We start from the raw sequence: 9,924 nt of genomic DNA on the forward strand, positions 1-9,924 counted from the left end.
AAAAAACTAAAATTAGAACAACCATATGACCCAGCTGTAGCACTCCTGGGTGTGCAAAACAGAGAAGGACAGTGTGTGCACACACGTGTATGAGGATGCAAGTATCCACGTGCATGAGTGTAGAGGCAAAAGAGGGCGTGGGAGCCCTCCATTCCTCTCCACCTCATTCTTTTTGGGGCAGGGCCTCCTATTAAACTTGGACCTTGCCATATTCTGAGTTAGAGTTGAACATGGCCATTCCTGGCTTTTTACATGGGTGCTGGGTCCTCATGCCTGTGCACCCTTTCACTCACAGAACCTTCTCTCCGGCCACCACAGAAAAAGTTTTTTTTTTCCAGCCATAAAGAATGGAGTTATGTCATTAACTAGAAAATGGATGTAACGGATAATGAACATTCAGTGAATTAAGCCAGTCTCGGAAAGACACATACGATATTTTATTTTCATTTGTGGTTCCTAGATTTTATGTGTCGCGATACGCAAAATCACAGCTTGAAAGTAGAAGTGAGGCTGTGCAGAGGGATAAGCGCTGAAAGAACAGGAGTGGGAAGAGGGAGGGGAGGAGGGAGAGAGAAGGGAGGAGGGAGGAGGGAGGAGGGAGGAGAGGAGGGAAGAGAAAGAAGGGAGGAGGGAGGAGAGAGGAGAGAGGAGAGAGGAGGGAAGAGGGAGGAGGGGATTTAGGGAGGAAATACATCAATGTGCAATATATTCAGTGTGAAGATGTAACAATTCAAAGAGAAATCTGAAGAAGAGGAGGAGGAAGAAGAGGAGAAGGAGGAGAGGGGAGGAGCCTGAGCACTCTTGTGCCTCTTGTATGCGCTGGTTTGTGTTCATTTGTGTCCTCCTTCCCCTCATGTGCTTACTTTTATCGTGATTTGGCATCAGACTTGAAATTGTATCTATAGAACGTATTTGAGACCCGAGATAGCTTCTTCTTCCAGGTAGGCTCCGCATTTGCTCTGGCAGGCATCTAGGGGAACTCGCCATCCGCAAGGCCCATCACCCAAACTCAAGACTTCAGCCTTCTTCTGATACCTCAACAGCCAAGTGAACGCTGAGAAACCAAGGTTCCCTGAAAGCAGTTTACTTCATGTTTTCGTTAGACCCACAGCACAGACCCATAGGGTCTTGGCTCTAAGTGCCAGGATGTTGTTCAGAGGCCTCCCAAATACACCCTAGAAAAGGAAGTGAACAACAGATTCCAACAGAAAGTGAGGGTCAAAGACGACTCTTTCTCGGCCTCCACGTCAGAGCAAGAAATGCCCCTTGGACAAAAGTAACCCTAAATCCCGAGCTCTGCCCTCCACCACCGCGTTGAGCCAAGCTTGTAACACCACATGCTATCGGTGCTTCTAATCCTAGTTAAGCCCCTGGCATTTCAGAAGCCAGGCTGCATTGTCTGACTTACACAATTGCTTCCGTGTGGAGGAACCTCCCATGGCATCTACACAGTCTGCCAAGAGGAAGGGGGAACTTAGCCACCCGTAGATTCACTCCCACCCCTGGAGCTCTAAACCACTGTCCCTGCCCCAGGGGCCACCCAGCCCATGCCATGGGCTTGGTGCCATGGGGAAGTTCAGAAGGCAGACTGCACACGGTTGAGGCAGATGGCAGCAGCTCCCAGGCTGCCTGCCTTTCAAAGCTGACGATGCTGGTTCCTCTGCTGAGGAGGGGTGGTGGTGTGTAGAAAATATGTCAGACCTGCTGCCCCCCCTGAACAGTGCCCATCTTCTGGGTCCTTTCTCCCTCCAGTTTTCTACCGTGACGCTAAAGCGGGCTGTCATTCACCACCCCAGTCTCCCTGAATCTTACATGGTTAAGTGCTGCACAGTAAGATACCACTTGAGAACTGGTAAGGCAGTTCTGGAACCCTCTCAGCTTTTCTAATAAGAGCCCCTGAAGGTAGACATGGTGGGGTGCACCTCTGGTGCCAGAATTCTGGAGGCAGAAGCAGAAGTACATGATTGATGTCCACGCTATGGACGGAGGGAAGGAAATTGAGGTTGGGGGGAGAAGGAAGGGGAGGAGGGGAAGGGGAGGGAAGGGGGAGGGGAGGAGAGGGAAGAGAGAAGAGGGAGGGGAAGAGAGGGAGGGGAAAAGGGAAGAAAGGAGGGGAGAAAGGAGAGAGAGGAGAGGAAGGGAATAGAGAATAAGGGAAGGAAGGTCCCCAAAGTAACAAGCACTATAGGTGCTCCCAATGTAGAGGGGAGACACTGTCAAATGTTAGAGATGCCTTAAGAACATGGGCAGATCTTATTTACCATGTCATCCCAACTAAACCCCACATAAATGTATAACATAAAACTCAGCTTCCTTTCAAGAAGAGTTGTCGTCTAGAAACCTCCACGAATGCCTCCTCTGTGCCTTTGATGACGTGTGGTTGATCTGTCTCTGCATAGGACTTGACCCTTGGAGAAAACTGGGTATCCTTGGCAGAACTGAGGCAGTTCGCTCCAGGAGATGTATTAAGCTCCTCCCTCAGGCCCATCTCATCGATCTGTCTCCTCACAGATAGAGGAAGGAAGTGACTAATTGGGTGATAAATGGCGTAGTAGTAGCAGCAATGGGTGGAAGAGACTACAGACAGGCATCGGCTGTTGTAGAAATTTTTAATCCCAATCCTGGGTTTCTACACCACCTTGATCATTCAGTTCCCAGATAAAAGGCACACACAGCCTTTATATTTACAATAAGCCTCAAACAGCCAAAGAGCTGGGCAGAGATCTACTGTCTATGCTATGAGAATCTACTTACTTATTGATAACCCTGAGTTATTACTGTGTTTCATCTGAGCTGCTCTTAACTCCAACAGGCCTTGGGGCCACGTTTGCATGACTCATCCAACCCACGGTGGCGTCTCCTTCCTCCTTCACCTTCTTCTCTCTCTGGCTCTCCTCTGACCCCCAGCCTGGGAATCCTAAACCCCACCTATTTCTCTTCTTCCCAGCTATTAGCTGTCGGTGTCTTTATTCCCCAACCAGAAATAACTTGGGTCAAAGTCACATAGGTTCTATGTGCAGACTCCAGGTCTTGGGGACCCGAACTTAGTTACACAGTGCACAGCAAGATCAAACCTCAACAATCACCAGGAGCAGCAGTAACTGAGGCAAACTCTGTGGAAGATGTGGTTATAATAGAAATAAATTTCAGAGAGATCAGTGGTCCCATTACCAGGAGACATTTGGCAATGTCTAGAGTTGCTTTGCCTGTAACAGCCTAAGTTTGGTATAGCGGCTAGTAGATAGAAACCAGGCTGCTGCTGGAAACCTTGCAATGCACAGGGAAGTTTCCACAACATCGGTCAGTTCAGTCAGTAATGTCCGTGGTGCCCTAGTTCAGAAAACCTGGAGCCAATAGAGAGAAGGCCAGGTGGAGGGGATGGTGTGAGCAGATGTAGGAAGGTAGAAAGGAGAGTGAAACTTGAGAGCAGAGCCTGGCTCTTTTAGCCTCTGCACACCCAGCCTGCATCAGTGGTTGCCTGCGGGTAATTATTTATTAGATGAAAGAGTGAATACTGACTATCCTTGAATCATGCCTTAGCTCACTGGCAGAAATAAAGTAAGGATAAGAAACCCCCCAAGCAGTAAGTCCCAAAGGCCTTCTCAACCTGGTGTGGAGACACAGCTCAATGCAAGTGAAACCTCCCTGTCTCTTTCTTCGGAACAGAGGCGAGAAAGCCGTTCTTCTCAGAGCAAGGAAAGAGGTCCATGCTGAAGGTCCATTCTCCTTCTGATCTCCTCTGCTAGACCTTCACCTTGCTCCAAATTTCACAAAAGGAGGGAGACTTGGCTTCTTAAACTCACTGATATCCCCACACCCGTTTTGCAAGTCCTCCCTGAACACCACCAGCAGCGTCATTCCTCTGTAGGAATCACAGGAGGCTTCAGACCTAACTCCCCTGGGGCAGGCAGGTGCTGGAGAAAGGGAAACTGTATCCATTTGTATTTACAGCCATCATTCTTAAGCAGCTCAGCTTAGATGCCTACCCCACACACACGTGACTAGAAGGGAGAATGTGTGGAGTTTCTGGTTCTCCTGGTGCTTATAGCCCCCACAGCAGACCCGCACAGGCCCCCAAGGGCCCCCCTCTCTTCTTCAATAAATTATAAGTGTGAGTAAGCTCATGTCCATTGCACAGCTTTCTGTGTACATCTCGATGGAGGACATGCTGAGGTCCACTCGCTCTCCAGCCCTCAGAACTTTGCCTTCTATCATACACAGGAGTAGTCAGTGGACAGCAAATGTGAACTTCGATTAGCCTCAAGGTGTATGGCTCGGTAAATACTGTATCCAAGAAACAGCAAAGAGTAAAACAACCGTCAGAGGACCCAAAGCCAGGACACTGACCACAGTGGACCGACTGGACTCCACCCTGTCCTATGAGCCTCAACCCACCCCAAACCCAGCCCTGCCCTGCCCTGCCCTACCCCATCCTAGCTCCTCCTTCGGTTTCTACTGCCCTGTTCTTTTACTTAAACAGTTGCATTGGCTGTCAGTCCCCAACATCTCAGTCCTATGCACACAGTGGCTACTGCCCCTTACTTCAGATTAAAGTGAAAGGGAGATGAAGGTGCAGTTAGCAAACTCACTCTGGGCTCAGGAGTGCAGTGGAAGTGGAGTTGTGCATGGTGTTTGTGATGCCCTGTGGGTGGGTTCTCCTCTGGGACTCGTGTCTTCCCAGTCCTCAAATGATGAACAGCAGCATCAAAGACGTTCGGGATTACAGAAATACAAGAAATCGTACTTGAACCCTGGACTGTTCCATTCCAGAGATGGAGGTTATGACATTCCTAAGGGAGAAAAACAGGAAGTGGGTCAAAGGATACAAATGTATACATACATGTTTAAACCTAGTAACGTTTTCATTAACAGATTGTAAGAAGGATGCGTGGGAAATGTAAGTGCCTTTCGCTGCATACATAAGCATACAATAGGTAGAGTTAGGTTGGAGGCTGCAGGTTCATCCCCTAGTGGATTTAAGCGGAAGCCTGGGTGTGCTATGCGGATGCCTGCCTATTGTCACAGTCACTTAGAAGGCTGGCTTGGGAAGATTGCTTGAGTCCAGGAGTTGGGAGACAACCTGAGCAATGTAGCAAGACTCCTATGTCGAAATTAAAATAAAAAACCCAGATATAGTAAATAGAGATGGAGACGAACAAGGGTCATCATGGGTCAAGGTCTACTGAAATCACAGTAATGGGTAGTTACATAGTAATGGATAAGGTAGTTACAAAATAGAGACCACACAAAGAGAGGGCAATATGGCTTCTTAAGTGCATAACTCTGAAAAAAAAAAAAGAATTCATTAGAGCTTGAGAAAGTTAGTTAACCTTGGAAGGCAGTGATTTTTTTCCCATACTGCTAGAAGTAGATTTGAAAATACCATAGGTAGATTAAATATATGGGGAAAGGAAGAAAACGTTATATATAGAAATAACTAATCAAGAAAAAGGGCATGAATTTAGAGGAGATAAGGGAATGGCATATGAGGGGGTTTAGAGGAATGAAGGGGGAGATATGATCTCAAAAAATAAAGACGTTAAACTATTTTCATTTGAGTGGGAGAATTACATTACATTTTTTACTCTCTTGGTAATTTCTGCATTTCTGTCTTTTATACTAAACATACATTGCTTTTATAAATATATGTGTGTATATAGACACACACACACACACACACATATATATGACACACATGTTTCAAAATGAATGGCAACTCAAAATTAGAAAGAAGCACTTTAAAAGTTAAGACTTAAATTCTAAGGCTGGTGTAAAACTATTCCAAAGTCCATAATGAACACAACTTGTGAAATAAGTCTCCAGATGGACCAGTAAAGGTATTTTCAGACATAGTCAAAAATCAGGGAAGGGAAGGCCTGTGGCCTGTGACCACTCTGGGAAGATGCCAAGAAGAATTCAAATCTAACATGGCATAGTAGAGGGTTCCAGCATGCAAGTGACAAAAAGCAACTGTCCCCCCAAGTGTGGGGACTACAGGCATATATTACCAATTGCCAGTTTGCCTTGTGTTTTTGAATACGCATCTATCTAAGTGTCCTTAAATTTATCCAAAGTCACACTTGATAAATTATGGAAATTAGGACATATAATCAAGAGGTGTGTATTTTCTTAAGAGGGACGAACAGTATTTTGAAAGCCCCTTCTGGGAAGTCCCCAGCCATCCCCAGTGCAGAGCCTGAGTAGCCGGCCTCCTCTACCCAGCCTACTCTTCCATCTCTAGGGAAGCCACTTGGAATTAAGGACAGCCATTGTCTACTGCCCTTCAGCCAAGTCACACTAGGCCTTTGTGACACAAGAAATCAGCTGTGAATGCATCAGGATGCTGGCTTCCAGTCAGCCCCTGGACAGCTCCTCTTTCACAGGAGAGGAAAGGCTAGCCTCTGTGTACATTCCAATGTCCCTTGAAGGCCAGAGGGCAGGGCAGGCAGAGCTGGCCTCTGACCAACAGGGTGTAAGTAAAGGAGGGTACAGAAGTAACGCTGTCAACAAGCCATATTTCTTGTCAATAATAAAAATCAGCTCTGACTAATTGAGTCAGAAAAAGGACACAGTGGTAGACAACAAAGGACAGAAAGGTAACTAGGTGTGGCAAGCAGACTCAGCCAGGGAGACTGGTGACAGTGTAGCCCAAGAAGACAGTGTCGCACATTGGATTCCTCTCACCTTCTGTGATAAGGAATCCCAATTCATGCCTCCCAGACTCACAGTTGGTGGGGAGGGAGGGCCTCCACCTGATACACTTGGTTACACTTGTAACAAGGTACAGAGAGGAGGTGGCCCTTGGAAGATGAACTCCTGTCTCCCGCTTGGTCCCACAAACTGGAAGTTTCTCCTCAAGAGAGATGGACCTGACAAGCAGACACAGAGGCAGAAACATAAAGCAGGGCAGAATGTTTGCACCTATGCTCACCAGGAAAATTGGTCTATAATTTTCTTCTTTGTATAAATGTCTTTCTCTAGTTTTACCACCGGGTACTGTGAGTTCAGTAAAAAACAACTCTGGTAGAATTGGTTCCTTTTCTGTTTTATGGAATAGTTTGAAAAGCATTCATATTAGTTCTTTTTAAAAAAACAACCGTGTTTATTACTACTAGTGTGTACCTGTATAATAGACACATTGTATCTATAACTTATACACAGTGGAAATGGAAAGTATCAACCACAGTAAAAAAAAGTCTGATGCTTATCAATCCTATCTCTGATGGTACTTTCTGTAGGAATATGATCTCCACAGGGTATGGAGGAAGACTGAACCAAAATGAAAATGCATAAAACAGCTACATGGAAACCTACAATGTTGAAACCCAAGCAAAGAATACAGCTAGAAGGGACAGTAGGCTGGAGGTGCCCTGAAATAACTGGGTGGGGCGACTCCAGGTAAAGGTTTAAATGGAGACGAGGGCAGGGGGATAAAGGATAGCAAGGTGTAGGAGGTGAGTGAACAAAGCCAAGGCTCTGGGGCTACGCTTTATGGAAACCTACTAGTTTTAAAGTTAATTTTAAAATATATACCAAACATGGAGCTTGAGCAGAGGTACCTGCATGGATGAGCAACACAGCTCCTGAAAGACGTAGGTTATTTGATGGTAATCTTATTGCCAGGCACAGAATGCGTCTTTGTGAGTTACTGGCTAGCGCAGGTTGATTCCATGGCTTGTCTGCCCACCATAACTAAATGATAAGACCCTATGGCAGAAGAAACTACACACCTTGGTTGCACAACATTGAAAATCAAAATCTAACTGGCCAGTAAACTCCCTGCTGACTAGTTTTCACAGTGCTTGAAAATGTTCTGTAGGCTATTGGGTAAGAGACACCAGTGAGCTTACCCAGTGCTGAACCCTAAATGCCACAATACTGACCTGCCAGACAAGCTGTGCCCATGGGGGCAACAGTGGCATGCCTGTCTTGGGCAACCACCCACTTTCTCATTGGATCCAAGGCTCGCTCTACAGCAGGGATTTCATGTCTGGTACTATATAAAAAAATATAAAAAAAGGGCCAAATGCCCGTGAGCAGGGAGAGCATCAGCCCTAGCAGGGAAAGCTACTGTTTCACGAAATGATCATGCTGCCTAATTACATTCTTTTTTTTTTTTTTTTTTTTTTTGGTTTTTTTTTTGGGAGCTGGGGACCGAACTCAGGGCCTTGCGCTTCCTAGGTAAGCGCTCTACCACTGAGCTAAATCCCCAGCCCCAATTACATTCTTAACATGCGTGTTTATGGGTGTGGAGCCATTAACTAGACAGTGGCCAAGAATATCTAAGTGGATTTGGAAAGTTAATGACAGTAGTCGGAGAGGATACGAAGTTGAGAGGAAGATGAGCTGCTGGGTTCTGGGGTGAGTCGGCAGGAGATAATGGAAGGACAGGCCAAAATGTAATAAATACCTTACGAGAATTTCAAGGGATAAATACAAGTGTGATTTTAAAAAGATTGCCAGCACATAAGACATGGGTCTCAGAATTGCTGTTGCATTTGTTCATAGAGGGGGTAAACTAGAAACAGCGTTTCCACTGGTAGAGAAATAACTGAAATAAAATTTGGTACAAATATGCTGTGGAATGTTATGCTATTATTCAAATATATGTGTATATATGCACACAAATATATATAAAACATGATTTTGTATATGGTTTGCACCAAGACTTATATTGAAATTAGATTACTGTTGTGGTACTGTAGGAAGTAAGGCCTTTAAGAGATGCTTAGATCATTAGGAAGATGGAGTTAGTTACTAACAGAGCAGGGACTACTTCAAAACAAAGCAGCCCTGTGTGTTTCTTCTTTACCACGTGTACCCACCCACCCACCCTCCCACTTTCACCAAGTCCCTGGTCTTTAAAAACTACCTAGTCTCAGGCATTTTGCTATAGCAATAGTAACAAAGACATCATAAAACATCGCTCTTAAACATCAGATCTCCCGAAAGCTTACTGGGGTAAAGAACCAAGTCCTGGTCAAGTGATAAAAACTCAATCTATCTTAGTAAGTTTATAATCCCCAAATGCTGGATCTATACACATTTGTGTAAAGGTATACATATTCACATACTATATAAATGTGCCTACGTGACCGTGGTATTACATGTCGTGAAGGAATATGGCCAGAGGACAGCAACCATGAAAAAGAGGGTGGGGCAAGAGAGTGGTGTGAAATGAAGAAGGTAGGATAACTAGAGACAAACAAAATAATAATAAAGGGAGAAAGAAGCTGCACACAGATGTGTGTGTGTGTGTGTCCTAGGGTATTAAGACTTCTGGGCTTGTGACTTAGTTGTGGTTCCCATTGCTGTGATGAAGCACCGTGACCAAAAAGCAGGTTTGGGAAGAAAGAGTTAAATCAGCTTAAACTTCCACATCACTGTTCATCACCAAAGGAAGTCAGGACAAGAACCCAAACAGGGCAAGAATCTGGAGGCAGGAGCTGATGCAGAGGCCATGGAGGATGCTGCTTATTACCTTGCTCCCTATGGCTTGCTCAGCCTGCTTTCTTAGAGAACCACAATGGGCTGGGTCCCCCTCCCGTGATCACTAATTGAGAAGACGCCTAACAGCTGGATCTCTTGGAGGCATTTCCTCAACTGAAGCTCCTTGCTCTGTGGCAACTCCAGCTGTGTCAAGTTGCAGCTTAGAATGTAGTTCAGTCGTAGGACACTTGCCTAGAACTCATAAGGTGTTAGGTTTGAGCCCCAATGCCAAGAGGAAAAAGTACTTTTTTTTTCTCAGGACAGTAGAACTACGCTGTCTCAGCTTAGAGAAATCAGGACCCCAGGTTCTTGTAGCCCAGATGTCCTACACGGACAAAGTGACACCTGTGGAAATTTTCAACTTGGCTGCATTGTCTCAATTTAAGGAAATTGTGTCCCTGGGGCCCTACAGGCTAGAGCAGAAGTGGCATTCTT

The sequence above is a fragment of the Rattus rattus genome, chromosome 15 (genome assembly GCF_011064425.1).
Source record: "Rattus rattus isolate New Zealand chromosome 15, Rrattus_CSIRO_v1, whole genome shotgun sequence".
In the NCBI taxonomy this organism is placed as follows: Eukaryota; Metazoa; Chordata; class Mammalia; order Rodentia; family Muridae; genus Rattus; species Rattus rattus.